Raw genomic sequence first — 16,499 nt, 5'->3', positions numbered from 1 at the left:
CTGCCAGGGGGTGAGCCCAGCAGTACTTCTGCCCCACCAGCAGAAGCGGCTGGTACAATGCTGGGCCTGTCTGTTTGGCCTAGCGTCTCTTTCTAACTGCAAGGCGTGCCTGTGCAATTGAGAGAGATCGTTGCAAGCTTGTGACCTCACAAGCTCACAGTTAGAAAGAGACACTGGGTCAAACGGAGTGGCTCAGCATTGCTCCGGCCACTGCGGGGGTGGGGTGGGGGAGAAGGGTTGTTGGGCTTAACCCCCCCCCCCCATCAGTCACCACTTGGCAGCCACCCCTCAGCTGCACGGTGGCTGAAATAAAAACAAAACAAAACAGAGGTTTGGCACAATGGGGTGGGCATGGGGTGGCTTCCGGAAGTCCCCCTGGCTATTTGGACACCACCCGGACCTTGGAGGCCACAGACTGGGGCCTCAAGGTCTGGGAGTTAGAGCACCTCTGGTGGGCTTTATGTTTCTCATAATCTCTGCAATCAGCCTTTGAGTGGTATTCTCTATGCTAATTCCACTTTTTGTGGCCCCTTCAGACCTGAATGTTGGTTTCTGGAAGCCCCCTTGAACCCATGATAAATTGGAGCTCTTACTGTAACTCTGTACTGTAGTAACTCCTTCCTCCCTGGGCATTTGTGTTCTCATAAAGTTTCACTGAAGTCTCAGAAACCTTGTTAACCTGAACACTGACCTCCATAGCCACCTGCAGGGTCACGCTGTCCCAGGAAAACCATAGAACTGGCTGTTAGCAGGAAATGAACCTTGTAGACTAATTAACAGTTGCAGAAACAGTTGTCAAACTATCTGGAAACACTAGTTAAGGGCTATTAAGTGTTCAATGTAAACTAATTAAATTAGATGCTCCCAGGTGCAAGTGTGTGTTTTTATATGCGGTACAAAATAAATTATGCATGGAGGCACTTGGACATCTCTGATAAGCACTCCATAAATACTTAAACCAGACTGAGAACCTGTTTTAGTTTGTCTTGTGTTGCTACAACCTACTCTTTGTTTTCTGTTCCTGTGTGTCCAGAAATCAGCCAATGGAAAAGAAATGACAGCAGGTGCTCAGGACAAATGTGATTCCTTCCAGAAATAAAGTTATACTCTGCCAGACCTGAATTGTAGTTGAAAAAGCCAGTAAATTCCAAGCTCTGCCCTCTGATCACCAAGATTCTGCCCAGTTCCACCCACAGCATTACCACCCTATGCAAGGCAACTCAGAGCTGCAGCTAAGCATGTTGTTCCAGCAATTGTCTGGAGCCAACTTTGAACTTTAATAGTTCTGCAGTCACAGTGTTAGCTCTTCACTCTCTGAGGAAAGGTCTTGTACTTTAAAGGGCTTGTTATTTCTTAGATGTTTGCTGCAATGGGGTAGCAGGAGACTCCTCAACCACACTGCAGGCTGTATTCTGACTGCAAGACTATGAATGCTCAGTTTGCTCCAGACAGTTGCTGGAGCAACATCCTTAGCTTCATTTGAATTGCTTTGTGTCCAGCCACTGGTATTTGTTCCACTGGAAGATAGTTTTGTTTTTGTTGTAAACTGCCTAGAGCCATTAGAAGTAGGCAGTATATAAACAATATATTAAATGTATCTTAAAAGTATAGAAATATAGAAATAGTTTGCATCCTATGCCTGGCCTGTTTTGCCAGTACCTCAGCTGGAAAGAGGATAATGTGATGGTGGTTGCCATGCTTGTTTCTTCACATCTGCCCTCCAGATCTGATTTTAACATCAAAAAGAGCATTCTGCAACCACAAACACTTTTCACCCAACAGGCTCTCATACTGAGAGCAGGCTGGGCTAGGAGAAAAGTGGCTGACATATTGCACAGTGTTCCATCTGCCTTGTAACAAAATGTGCATGCAGTTGGGCAAGAGCACTCGTGTGCAAAATGCAAGGATTGTGCAAATGGAAGTTGCGTAATTTATTTATTTATTTATTACATTTCTATCAATGACTTGTGGCGGTTTACAAAGCAAGCAATAAAACCAGAATTAAAACCAAATTAAAACCATTATAAAAATTTCAAAACTATTTAAAATAGCAGAACGACAACAAAAAACAGCTTACAGCTAATCAAAGGCTTGGTGAAATACGTATGTCTTGAGCACTTTTTAAAACCCTGCTAGAGATGGGGAAGCTCTTACAATAACAGAGAGTTTGTTCCAAAGCCTCGGGCAGCTATAGAAAAGGCCAAGTCCTGAGTTGCCACCAGATGAGCACGTGGACCTCTCTTGAAGATCTTAATAAGCGGTGGAGGTCCTGAAGCAGAAGGCGCTCTCTTAAATACTCTGGGCCCAAGCCATATAGGGCTTTATAGGTAATCATCAACACTTTATATTTTGCCTGGAAACATATGGTCAGCCAGTGTAATGCTTTTAACATGGGAGCAATTACTTTGAGTAATTTTCCTCATTGTTTCAGTCACTAGATGATGATAACTGGAACCCTAAAGGTTCAATTTGACATTCAGTATTTGATGGGATATTCGGATCAAATATTGGGATATTCGGATCAGTTGAAGCTTTGCTCAGCCCTACAGCCTAGTATGGCACCCTGAGTTGTTTGGAGGAAGAATAGAATAGAGAGATTATAAATACCAGCCCAAGACTGTACCTTTCACAATAAAAGTTAGTATTGGACTGACATCTGGTCTAATGAAACACTGACAGGAGAGCATGTTCTCTCAGGTAAAGGGTCATTTCCACCGATTGCCTGCTGACAATATGTCCCTGAGGGCTGAATGTAGTTCCGATTGCCTGCTGACAATATGTCCCTCTGGGATGTAGTTCTGGCAGGCACAAGTAACTGGGGGAGGGAGGGGGGATTGCCAAAAATCACCCATCCCCCCTTCCATGATGGAAAACATTCTTCTGTCATCCATTTGCCTGGATGTTGGCCAGGCTTTTTATGAATATTGTTTAATGTGCTGTCAGCTGCTTTGCAGTCTAGATAGCAGAAAAAAACCAGCTATACATTCTTAAATAAATTGGGAAGAAAGGCCTCTTGTTTCAATTTGTATATCCTTCTTGCAGAGTACTGCACAGCTACAAAAAGGACCCTGCATTTTAACTTAGCAATTAAAAGTAAAATGGAAGAGGACTGTGGAAAGCATCCTCCTGTGGCAGCTGCCGTATAATGCCAGAGCTACACTTATTAAATTATCTATTGGACTTGTAAAATGTCATTCACTGTGGAAGGATTTGAGGGCTTCCTTCCATTGTGCGCAGATGCGCTAGTCTTTCTAATGGGGCGTCATGTTGTAGCGCTAAAGGTCTGTGCCTCCAGAAGAAGTATAATTACCACTCTGTTTTAAATTCATGAGGAATTATGGGGCTTAGGTGGGATGCATTCAGAAGCAGCCTTGGAGATTCCAAGATAAGAAGGCTGTGTGAAGCTCAGACTCGCAGGCACCCTCATGGGGGTCTGAGGCTGGGGAATAAATTTGTTCTTAATCCAAATGCCTTTGAATATTTGATATTGGGAGACCAAGCTAGCTAGAATAATGTAAATTTACTTTACATTGTACAGACTTTCATATGGAGCTCCAGTGTACTGGCAGAAGGCGTAGAGAAGATTCTAGAAGCTTTGTCATGCTTTCCCAAGGACAGACATGTGAAGCCCTTATCCCCCTCAAAAAATAACATCCTGAAGCAACTTAGATTGGAAGAATTCCCAAAGTTCTAGAGGGATTCCGGGGGAAGAGTAATTTTGTGAAAGTATTGAAATCTACCTGGTCCTACACTCTCCTGTTTCAAGAATGCAGTGGTTCTGTATGCCATGGTCCAGCGGCTAAAGCTACTTTAATGCATTGTTTTTATGCAATCCTTTCCGTTTTAGTGGTGGCCAAACTCCCACCTGGTCCAACTCTTAATGGTTCTGATTCAGACTTATTAATCTGCCAAGCAGCTGATAGTCACTTGAAATGAAATTATTTTAAATTTGGATCGCATAAGAATGAAGGATCTAGTTGATGGTATCCCTCCCCAGCCATCTGGGTAGTTTGTAGCAGATGATCTACAAAAAGCTAGCACACACTCACAGCAGAGACAAGCATAGCAATTCAGAAAATGAGCTGGAATCTAAGAAGGAAAGAGCTTTGGTTACTTGTGGGGAGAGAGAGGGGGAAGGTGTCTGTGTACTGTGTGGCTTAACTTGTAGTCTTCTGAAGCCTTCCTTGTTTGTTAGTAAATTCTATTAAGCTTCTTTCCAATCTCTGCTGTAATCCTTTCTAATTGACCTTTCCCTAAAAAGCCTATTGTATTTACCTGAATGCAAGACTAGTTCCTCTACAAGTCCCTTGATGTTATAAATTGAGGTGGGGTCATCTTAAATTCAGAGTGCTGTGCCTTTGGGTAAATACAGGTATAACTTATATTTAACCTTTATATTTTAAGGGGGTCACATCTAATATTCAGGGCATCTGTTATTCCCCTTTAGTGTTTGTCTCTTGTCTGGCGTCCCCCCTGCAAAAACGTCTGTGCAGTTATGCCGTTTTGATTGTCTTGCTTTGGATTGACTGCTTGATTGCTCTTACTACTACTACTAATACAGCAACAAATATTTGTATACCACTTTTCAACAAAAGTGCTCAAAGCAGTTTACATAGAAAAATAAATAATAAATAAGAGGGTTTTCTGTGCCAAAAGGGCTCACACTCAAAAAGGAAATATAAGGTGGACACCAGCAACAACCACTGTAGGGGTGCTGTGCTGGGGTTTCATAGGGACAGTTACTCTTCCTCTGCTAAATATGAGAGAATCACCACTTTTCAAAGGGGCCTTTTTCCTCAGCTGGGGTTGTACAGAAGATTCGTACCTCTATTTGCTTGAATTTGGCCACACCCTTCATCTTTTCTCAGCGGTGGGCTCTTTGCTCCAGCCTCTTGAATGAGGCACAAGGCAAATGTGGGCCTCTGATTGGTTGGTGGGCCCATTGGGGCAGGGCTTGCATGGCCCTTGCTCTGGCCATGCCCCTCCCACTCATCCCTGGCCATAGCTCAGGATTTGGCTGGTTGTCCTTATGAGAGCCGGGTAGGAAGTTTTTGGCTCCTGGCAGAGCGGCCTTAGCTGGGAATCTTTTCCACCTGCCTCGCACTATGGGCCTTAGTTAGTTAGATTTCCTGGTCACAATGGCAAGTACAGGGCAGTTTATAAGGTGTGCTGTAGGATTTGTGAGCACCTTTAGGCACACGTTTGGCGAATGAAGGAGTCCTTGACAATCGCTAGAGGCTTCGCGGCTCAGGGAGTGCTGGCTTAGGACTTACTCCAACCAGTGCCTCAGCCAGTGGAGTGGCAGTCCTAGGTTCCGCCAGTGCCTCCCCCTTTGCGTGTGATGTCATGTGCAAAGAGGGTGGGGCCTGGGCTCCATATAACCAATGCAAGCCCTCCAGAGCTAATTTCCAAGCAGCACTTGCTGCTGGATTGCATGTATTTCCCCTCCTCGCCCTTGCTGGTCATGTGATGTCCCTTTTGCACATGATGTCACATGCAAAGGAGAGGGGCCCAAGCCCCATGGAGCCCGTGCAAGCTCTCCAGAACTCATTTCCAGGCAGGCAGCACTTGCTGCTGGGCTGCGTTTATCTCCCTTCCTCTTGCTCCAGCAAGGAAGAGGAAGGGAAATAATTGTGGTCCAGCTGCAAGTGCTGCCTGGAAATTTAATTTAATTTTTATTTATTTTATTTTTACATTAACATCCTGCTCTTCCTCCAAGGAGCCCAGAGCGGCGTGCTACATACTTGAGTTTCTCCTCACAACAACCCTGTGAAGTAGGTTAGGCTGAGAGAGAAGTGACTGGCCCAGAGTCACCCAGCTAGCTTCATGGCTGAATGGGGATTTGAACTTGGGTCTCCCCGGTCCTAGTCCAGCACTCTAACCATGCTGGGGTGGGCTCTCTGGTGACCAGGCCATTCCCCCTTTGCACGTGACATCACACGCAATGAGGGCATGGCGGCCCCTTTCACCGGCAGCCCAGGTTCTTTGAACCCGCTCACCCCTGACTCCAACTTGCTTTGGAATCAGCAGCTTTAAAGGCATGGCAGCTTAGGGGTGGTGATGTCAAGGTGCCTTGATATTGGGTTGGCTAAGATGGGCAGCACCAGCCATAGAGTTGATGCTGCCTGGAGCCAAGGTGTGTCCCCCACCCTATGCATTTAGGTTTGACTCTGTGCTTTCCAGACTAGACCCTACAACGGGGTCAGGATGTATCTGAGAAGTGTGCTTCCATACTTCCTGCATCATGACACCGCAGTCCCTACGCAGACAGCAGAGTGCTATGAGCCCCTGGTGGCGCAGTGGTAAAACTGCCGCCCTGTAACCAGAAGGTTACAAGTTCGATCCTGACCAGGGGCTGAAGGTTGACTCAGCCTTCCATCCTTCCGAGGTCGGTAAAATGAGTACCCAGAATGTTGGGGGCAATATGCTAAATCATTGTAAACTGCTTAGAGAGCTTCGGCTATAGAGCGGTATATAAATGTAAGTGCTATTGCTATTGCTATTGCTATTCACATTTCCAACGCCTTGTTGTGAATTGAATCACTGCAATATAGAGGAAGGACGTTGTATATCCGGCGTGAAAAAGTTGTTTCCCCCCCCCGGGTTGTTAGTTGCTGCGAGACTGCTCCCCCGGCTGTTTACGTTCCGAACGAGACTTGCCCAAACTGAGGCATTTTGCTGCTGAGGAGCAGCTAGTTTGGAAAGTGGCCTTGTGCTGCAGCAGTGAATCTTTCGCTCCCGAACTATAGTGGTAAAGCACCAGTCCTCCTTGGTTAATCAGAATGCAAATCAATACAGTTGTGGCCCATTTTACTCCATTACTGTTGTCTCGTGTCTGCATTGGATCTGGGTGCAAAGGCTACAGGCAAAGTCCCCTCAGAAAAGGATACCATCCCTGCTACCTTCCTCCCATCCCACCTGCACTCATTTAGTAGTAAAGGAAATCAAGTAGTAAATGAGTGCAATGGAAGCATAGGGCTGTGTGACAAAGAGAAAAACGATACTGAATAAAAGGTAGTTAAGAAAACAGAACGGTGTTGAATTCTGCTGCCACCATACTGTTTATGTCAGGGTGAGCTGAGCAATTGTTTTGGCTGCGTTGACTTTTGACGTGAGTATCATGATTAGTAAATATTTGGGGTGCCTAAGTTTTGTAAAACTCCAGGCAGATGGAGTTCTGTGTGTGTGTGTGTGTGTGTGTGTGTGTGTGTGGTGTTTTTTTTGTTTTTGTCTTTGGAAACTGCCCCTTTGGATAATTCCAGGAGCTACAACTAAGAACCTACAGAGCTGGAAACTGTTATCATATGGAGCTGGAAGCAGGAAGATCCACCAAGGCTACAACTTTGACTTCGTTCATGCAAGCTAGCCAGTGGCTCATCTCACTAGGTAGAGATATAAACAATTTGTGAATCACAGTAGTGGCTGGTATGGTGGCATGGAGGGGCAGGTGCAGCACATTCCTGCTCTCCTCTCCTGCCTCCCTCCTGCTCTGCTTCCCTCGCTCTTCCTTCTCTCACCCCTGTTAACTGGGATGATTATTTTCCTGGTTCCCCCATCCCCTGTTCCACCTGGGGTTAATATGGCAGGGGGGTATAGAAGAGAGAGCGAGGGTGGGTGGGGTGGGGTAGGGAGAGGAGAGTGGAGTGGAGTGGAGTGGAGTGGAGTGGGAATGAGCCACACCTGTGGCTCATTTACCACCACCACCACCACCACTCCATTCTAGCCTTACTGGTCACTACTGGTGTATCAGCTAGCATATTGCCTGGACAGCTCTCTGGCTCTGATTCTCATAATTATCTTTTTGTATGTTTTCTAAGATATAATCCAATATTTTGTATTTCTTTGTAGCCCATGGGGATATGGGGATATAAGTATAATGCAGCATTTTGGAGTTCACCCTTCCCCTCTCTTTTGATGTTTTGAGTTGCATAGTGTGCTAACCACTTCTCTTTCTGTGGTATAGGTTCCTCATCTGTATAACTGGTTTTGCTGAATACCACTTCATTGTCAAGTCTACAGCTGTACAGTAATATCTCTGAAAAGATAGGAAAATTACACAGGTAAGCTCCTATTTTTAAAAAAATCTTTCAATATAATTATACATCTGTATTGTTCTGAAATGAATCAAGCAGCTAGGCTACTGTTAAGTCGTCCCCCCCACCCCAGTAACCTTACCCCCCTCTCTCTGCAGGATAATCGGCTCGGAACAAATGACCAGAAATAGCTGTCTTTATGTCAGAAACTTTAATTAAACTATTCTGAAAATACAAGTGCAGCGCAAGAAGCTTAGAGAGTGTCTTTACGTTAATTGTACATCTTTTGTTCCACTCTTGTACTGAATGCTGCAAGGTTCCCATATAAAGTTAGTTATTCTACCTGGAAACATGGCTTAAATGGCATTTGAAATGATGAGAAGCCAAGAAGGATTGCAGCTTTAAAAAAATTATGAAAAAGTAGGAGGCATGCTCTAGGCCAGTGGTTTTCAAAATGTGTTCCTTCAAGGAATCCTTTCTACATCAATTTACTTGTGAAAGGAACTCCTGCATCTCTCATAGAATCCCAGGCTGTTGCAGAGAATTCTGGGCCATGTTCTAAGAAACTCAGTTCATAGCTGGGTACCAGTTGCAGGGGAGTAACAGCCAGACAGTGGGCATGCCCTCAACTCTTGCCTGTAGGCTTCCAGTGGCATCTGGTGGGCCACTGTGTGAAACAGGATGCTGGACTAGATGGGCCTTGGGCCTGATCCAGCAGGGCTGTTCTTGTGTTCTTATTGACACTGGTCAGGTCTGTTGGGCTCCATCACGGAGGGTGAAAGCCAGAACATACCTCTTGTTATGTTTTATATCAGAGGCCCTGCTTCAGGTACCCCAACATCAGAGGTGTGATGCATGGTGTCCAGGTACAGGATCTATTCAGTGGTAGTGCTCTTTCCAATGAAATGCTCTTTCCAAGGACAATTGGCTGGTGCGGACCTTTTTATTGTTTCAATGCCAGATGGAGACTATTCTATTCTCCTTAGCTTTTAATGGATAATTTTGGTTTTTACTGTTTCTAATATTATAAGAGGAGGTGACCTGGTCTTGGGGTAGCAAGCATGAATTGTCCCCTTTATTAAGCAGGGTCCACCCTTGTTTGCATTTGAATGGGAGACTACATGTGAGCACTGTAAGATATTCCCCTTAGGGGATGAGGCCATTCTGGGAAACCCATCCCTCCCTGGCATCTCCAAGATAGGGCTGAGAGAGTCTCTTGTCTGCAATGTGGGAGAAGCTGCTGCCACTCTGTGCAGACATTACTGAGCTAGATGGACAAATGGTCTGACTCGGTAGAAGGCAGCTTCCCATGTTCATCTTTTTAAAACTGTGGCTGCCTTTTAATTTAATTTTGGTGTTAATTGTTGGAGTTAAGTTTGTTTGCAGTATTTTGTTTGGAAGGTATTATTTTATGATCTGCCTTGGAAGGCCAGAATATTTTAAGTAAAACAACAAACAACAACAAAAAATTTATTTGTTAGCTGCCCCATAACAAAATATAAAACCGACCTTCTTTGACCACCCAGAGAACTATCATTATGGGGTGGCCAACACATGGTTTTGTTTTCTTATTGTTGTTACTGCTGTTGTAATTTATTATTATTATTGTTGTTGTTGGTGGTGGTGTCCAGTCAACTGTCAAAAGAGTAGTGCAAAGAGGGAGCGAAGGAAGGAAAAACCCTTTCCACCCACCTTGCTGCCACCACAGCCCCCAACCAGACCAGTAAGTAAACACCTGGGGAACATGTGTTTTGTGGTGGGTGGGGAGAGATGTGCTGGGCTGGTGGAGAGTGAGTTCATTTTCCAAGACTTGGATTGGAAAATGATCCAATTTCCTCCTGATCTGGGTGGAAGAAATGGGATCGTCTCCAAGCCAATCCAAAGTTAGGAGGCGAGAGCTCACCCATAGCCACTTCATATCAATCCATTTAGGTGACTGCCTCTATTTTCTGGTGCATCTCTGAGTTTTCAAATTGTTAACATTCACAACTGAATAGACCTCACATCCAGAAAATATCAGACATTTACTGTAAAATATGAAAAATGAAAGACTCTTTGCCAACACAGCTCCAACACATCTTTAGTGAGTAATGGTGGCAATGTTGACAACAGAGGCTGCATTATTTTATTTTGCCGTTCCAGGCAAGGTGACTCCATCAGCTTTTTATTAGTTCTTCTACTTGGAATGCATAGCTCAATTTTTTTTAATTAGGTGAGCACCTCTACTCAGATGGGATTTGAAACAAGCAATATTAAGATCCTTATTAAAAAGTGTAGATGATGTAGCTGTAGAAACAGGCCTTAAGTTGTTGTGAAGGGAGCAATGGGATGTATTGCCTTCATATAAAAGTTCATTAAATAATCTGGAAGTTGTTTTTATGGTATTTCAGGTGCTCTGTCCCAAACTCCCAACTCTGCTTACTGCAGCAGCGTTTTACAGCTCAGGAGCATACTAGGAAACTGGGTTAATCCATGACTTGAACACTGAAGGGCAAAGTGAATATTTAAGTTCCTCGGATGCTGGAAGGAATGCATATTTTTGGCAAGTGGACCCTACAGCCATGTGCAGGGTCTGATGTGGGCTAGATGGAAGGCACAGGTAAGCAGCAAGGTGGCCGAATTTGCAGATGACACCAACTCTTTAGGGAGATGAAATCAAAAACAGATTGTGAGGATCTCCAATAGGATCTCTCCAAATGGGGGTGTTGGCAACAAAGTGGCAAATGAGGTTCAATGTAACCAAGTGTAAAGTGATGCATATTGGGGCAACTCCCCCACCCCATACTTCACATATATGCTGATGGGATCTGAGCTGTCGATGAGTGACCAAGAGAGAGATATTAGGGTCATGGTGGACAGCTCATGGAAAGTGTCAACTCAATGTGCGGCAGCTGTGAAAAGGCTGTTTCCATGCTTGGAATGGATCCAGCAGGGCTATTCTTATGACTTTGAAAATGGAATGCAGTGGAGACAGATTGTTAAGGGGAAAATGTGTTAACATATGAACATAAGAACAGCCCTGCTGGATCAGGCCCATGGCCCACCCAGACCAGCATCCTGTTTCACACAGTGGCCCACCAGATGCCTCTGAGAAGCCCACAGGCAACTGTCCACCATGACCCCAAGTTCTCTGTCCTGGTCAGTCACTGACAGTTCAGACCCCATCAGTGTATATGTGAAGTTGGGATTTTTTGCCCCAAATATGTATCACTTTTAAATGCTTACAACTGGACCATGTTTGCCATTTTGTCACCCAGTTTAGAGAGATCCTTTTGGAGCTCCTCACAATCTGTTTGGGATTTCATTACCCTAAATAGTTTAGTGTCATCTGCAAATTTGGCCACTTCACTGGTTACCCCAACTTCTAGATCATTTATGAACAAGTTAAAGAGCACTGGTCCCAGTACAGATCCTTGGGGCACCCCAATTCTTACTTCCCTCCATTGTGAAAACTGTCTATTTATTCCTACTCTCTGTTTCCTGTCCTTCAACCACTTACCGATCCACAAATGAACCTGTCACCTTATCCCATGACTGCTAAATTTTCTCAAGAGCCATTGGTCTCTTAGTCAAAAAAGTTTTGACTAAAAAACTTTGTCAAAAGCTTTTTGGAAGTCCAAGTATACTATGTCAACCGGATCACCTTTATCCATATGCCTGTTGACACTCTCAAAGAACTCCAAAAGGTTAGTGAGGCAAGACTTGCCCTTGCAGAAGCCATGCTGGTTCTCCTTCAACAAGGGCTGTTCTTCTATATTTTTAACAATTTTGTCCTTAAGTATGTTTTCCATCAATTTACCCAGCAAAGAAGTTAAGCTAACTGTCCTGTAGTTTCCCAGATCCCCCCTGGATCCCTTTTTGAAAATCAGAGTTACATTAGCTATTTTCAAGTCCTTTGGTACAGAATCTGATTGTAGGAACAAGTGGGGGTTTGTTCCACTTAGGTTCCCCCCCCCTTCCGATTTTTGTGAAACTGAGTATCTGCAGTGACCCCAAGTCTGCCACAACCTCCCTCTTACCTGCAGGCATTCTGGTTATGAGTCCATAAGGATCATAACATTGCCAGCTTTTTTGGAAATAGATATAAGATTGCATGCATTGTATACAAATCCTGCTCTCAGGGTGGCACAAACAGGGATTCCCATTTAGTCCTTACAACAGCCATGTGAGACAGGTTAGGGTGGAAGACCAAATCAACATCTTGGGCCAATCACTATCAGCTTAGCAGAGGACAGCTGCTATTTGGCTCCCTCTCCATTCAGGACTGTTTCTGCAGTGCCCCCTGTTTCCTCTTTGTATTACATGTATTAAATTGATTGCCTGCCAGCAGGCCCATTTTTGGGTCAATATACAGTGCCTAGAAAATTTATTTATTTATTTATTTATTTATTTATTGTATTTGTACACCGCCCTATATAGAATCTCAGGTTAAAAGATGTTAGGCACTTTATAAATAACGTCTTTACAGATGTGCAGAGATTTGAACCCAGCTCTCGTCGGTTCGAGTCTAAGATTTTATTTGCTAAACTGTCTGTGTAATTCTCTGCCTGGCACAGCAACATTTACAATGGATGCCAAGAATCGGGGGAGGTGGTGTTCTTAAAATATCCCTCCTCCTCCTCCTCCTCCTCCTCCTCCTCCTCTTCCTCTTCCTCTTCCTTCTTGGCAGTTAAAGAATAAACAAAACTATCAGGCTTGATCTCTGTCTTAGTGATTGGAATGAGCCATCCTGGGTCTTGGGTTGTCTGTTGTCAAAGTTAGTTTTTTGACTTTCTTCATGGAGGTCTTATTGCCGCGCAGTAGGCAGCACGTTATGACAATATTTTGAAGAAGCAGAGTGCATGATGCCCCTTTTTAATATTCCTTTTAAAACTCAGCTCTTTTTCAGAATCCAAGTAGTACTGTAGAGTATTGATTCTGAAATTAGAGGAAGCAACTTGCACGTTCAGGGAAGGGTTCATAATACTTCTGGAATTCTTTCTTGAGTTAATATGACATTTCAGATAATTTAATTAAACAACAAGAACTTGTAGACTATTTAAAAAGCCTTACCAGATCAGCTCTAGTAAATTAAGCTGAAGATTTTCTTTTCTCTCTCGTCTGAAGCACTTCTAGGTATATTTCTTTCCCTGATTGGTGATGAACAATTATAAAAGGTTTAGGAACATGCAGAGCTACTGTGGCATTAAAAAGCAATCTGAGGGAATTCCATCCAAGAGCTCCCCATTTCTGATTAGAAGTATGCATTTGTTATGTGCTAAATGGAATCAGGTCTATTCAGTTCAAATATCATTTGCCACACAGCTAATGACCTGTGGGCCATTTGGTTCATGTTGGCTTCGTCTATTTGTCATGAAGAAGTGGGTGTGTGTGTGGGTGAGTGATCTTGTAGCATGCAAGAACAACGGGTTTTTCGATTAAAATTGTATGTAAATATCAAAATGTATTTTTAAAAGATTGTATTAATATAAAATATGAGCAATGTATTATAATACATCAATAATATATACTAATAATATAACAACAATATAATGATATATTAATAATCCATTAATATATTAATAATCTATTAATATATTTATTAATTTATTAATAAACTATATGGAGCACATTTTATTAGTATAAAATATAAGGAGCAGTGGCATCCTGATGGCTGCCATTCTGACCCCTCTCCCCGCCTCCCACAATGCCCCAGAAGTTCTGTTGGTTCATGTTCTTGTGGGGAAAAACAGAGCAGCCACCAGAGGGTTCGCTGACCCTCCATCAAAGGAGCCACCACCAGAAAGAGCTCTGATACTTCAATAGAACAGAACAGTAGTACATCTGCTGGTCACCTCCAGACTTGACTACTGTAGTGCGCTCTATGTGGAGCTGCCTTTGTATGTAGTCTGGAAACTGCAGTTAGTCCAGAATGCGGCGGCCAGATTGGTCTCTGGCTCATCTCGGAGAGACCATATCACTTCTGTCTTAAAACATCTACACTGGCTGCCGGTAAGTTTCCGGGAAGAGTACAGGGTTTTGGTTATAACCTATAAAGCCCTAAACAGCTTGCACCCTTGGTGTTTAAGAGAATGTCTTCTTCGTGATGAACCACACCGCCCATTGAGATCATCTGGAGAGGTTTGTCTGCAGTTGCCACCTGCTCGTCTGGTGGCTACTTGGGGGCGGGCCTTCTCCATTGCTGCCCTGAGGCTTTGGAATACACTTCCTACTGAAATAAGAGCCTCCCCATCTTTTACAACTTTTTAAAAGGCAGTCAAGATGCATTTTTTCACCCAGGCTTTTAATTAGATACTGTTGTAATTGTGTTTTAATAGTTTTAGCTATTAATTTTAATTGTTGAAATGTTTTAATCTTTTATTGGCTGTTTTTAAACTTGCGTTTTGGGCGGTATAGAAATGTATTAAATAAATATATTTGCGTATGAATGCGTATGAATGGGAGACTAGAAGTGCGAGCACTGCAAGATATTCCCCTCAGGGAATAGAGCTGCTCTGGGAAGAGCATCTAGGTTCCAAGTTCCCTCCCTGGCTTCTCCAAGATAGGGTTGAGAAGGATTCCTGCCTGCTACCTTGGAGAAGCCTCCATCAGTCTGTGTAAACAATACTGAGCTAGATGGAACTATGGTCTGACTCAGTATATGGCAGCTTCCTATGTAAGATTCATTATTCAATCCTCAACATCTTCAGCTAAAGGATCTCAGATACCAACAAACAGAGAGGTTCTTGCTTCATGGCTGAAGTCCTGTTGACTGACATCACAGCACATCAATAATATTTAGAAAAAAGTGGTGATGGATGAAGCGTCACAAGCACCTTCTAGCTAAGCAGGTCAGGCGTCATGCTTTGTGAAAGCCTAACGCCAACATATTCAAAGTGCCTGGCTAGGAGATGGTCTCAGCTTCTCCCCCCACTCTCTAGCTCTTTCTAAATGGTGGAGCAAAAAGGGCCCTTTCATGGTTCAGGATAAATGATGTAACTTAGGAATGTGAGGGAGATGGGTGCTTTAATGGGCTGCTCTTGTGAAGTGTGCTCAACGAGCTTTTGGTTTGTTAGAAAATAGAGCTCTTGTGTGTAGTTCCTCTCACTGTGTAGTTTTTAGTATGCCTAAAATTCTATCCCCTGAGTTAATAACCCAGAGAAAAATGCATAAATGGCTTCCGAAGGCTCATAAACCTCTTAACCAATTCATCAGGATGACCTATTCTCTGGCCTTATTAACAGTAAAATATTTTAAAGCAAACCACACAAAAATGATTGCAGAGTTCCAACAATGAATTATTCCGGCTCCTGCCATGGATGAACTGGACTAAAACTCTTCTCTGTGACATCCATGATTTTTTACATGGTCAAGGATTTTAAAAATGTACCATCCCATCTAAAGCCAGAAATGGTATGGCCCAGGAATGATTATGCCACATACTATTTCTGCACATTTGAATCTGCTTAGAGAAAAGAAACTTTGACTTATGGAAGTTTAGAAGTTTCTCCTTTCTCTCGGGCTTAGGGGCAGGGCTGGATTAGTATGGGTAGGGCTGCTGCTTACTAGGGCTGTGCAATGTCTGATTGGGAACTTGAAAAACTTCCCAGTATTGGCCATTTTGGAGGAGGTGGGAGAAGTTCCCGATCCGACCTTGGGAAGCCCATTTCAGTTCAGACTTCTCCGAACAGCTTTGCGGGGAGTGGCGAGGAGTTTTCTGGAGCTCCAAATGGTGGTGAGAGTCTACTTTTCTTTCTTTTTTGCGATCACAGCTGGAGTGGAAATACCCATCTTCTGCCCTGTATTGGCCTCCCTGCTTGTGCATATCTCCTTGTTAAAAAGTTTTAAGTTATTAAGCCCATATTTTACTCTCAAGCACCTGATTTTTGGGTTTCTGCTGCAGTTCTCTGATGCATCACTTCCCCTGCAATTATCTGGTGTTAGGTTACTTCCCGGTTCACAGTCAGTATCCTGGTTACTTTAAAAAATTGCCTGAAAGGTTGGTCAGTAAAATACCTGGTTTTGACCCCAGTCCCAAACCAGAAGAGTTCTGAAGGGTCCAACATTCCAAAGGGTGCAAAAGACCTTGAACCAACATTTGGGAGTTCGGATTAGATCAGGTCAGACCTGATCCTGATATCTGCATTTGTGCACAGGCCTACTGCTTATACACTGTTGGGCTCTGAACTGGCTGTGACTACTAGGGATGTTTGACCAGGTTTGATTTTGAACAGGTTCAACATTGAACCTGTTCGGTTCGATGCAGAGGCGTAACTAGGGAAAACGGCGCCCGGGGCAAGCACTGAAATGGCGCCCCCCCGTCCCCCCAACATACTACATTATACTTAGGTTTTTCCTCACAAGCGCCTGCCACCGCCGCCAAGCCAGGCCACTGACTGGCCGCCAGGCATCAGCAAAACAATGGGGGTGGGCGCGGGCGGCGCAGAAGGGACCGCTCGTGGAGGAGGGGGCGCCGACACGCTCCCT

General features: G+C 44.0%; 1 long non-coding RNA gene across 1 annotated transcript in view; it reads left to right on the top strand.

Annotated features, from left to right (window-relative positions):
* LOC128340011 (uncharacterized) overlaps positions 1-16,499 on the top strand; it is a 111,351-nt gene that overhangs the window by 26,949 nt on the left and 67,903 nt on the right. Inside the window, exons 2-3 of the long non-coding RNA XR_008313401.1 lie at positions 7,964-8,060; positions 9,665-9,756. This is a non-coding gene — a long non-coding RNA (uncharacterized LOC128340011). The remainder of the gene's footprint in view (positions 1-7,963; positions 8,061-9,664; positions 9,757-16,499) is intronic.

Source organism: Hemicordylus capensis, chromosome 1, assembly GCF_027244095.1.
Source record: "Hemicordylus capensis ecotype Gifberg chromosome 1, rHemCap1.1.pri, whole genome shotgun sequence".
Classification (NCBI taxonomy): domain Eukaryota; kingdom Metazoa; phylum Chordata; class Lepidosauria; order Squamata; family Cordylidae; genus Hemicordylus; species Hemicordylus capensis.
Note: the sequence above shows the minus strand (reverse complement) of the source record. Positions and strands in the feature narration are given on the sequence as shown.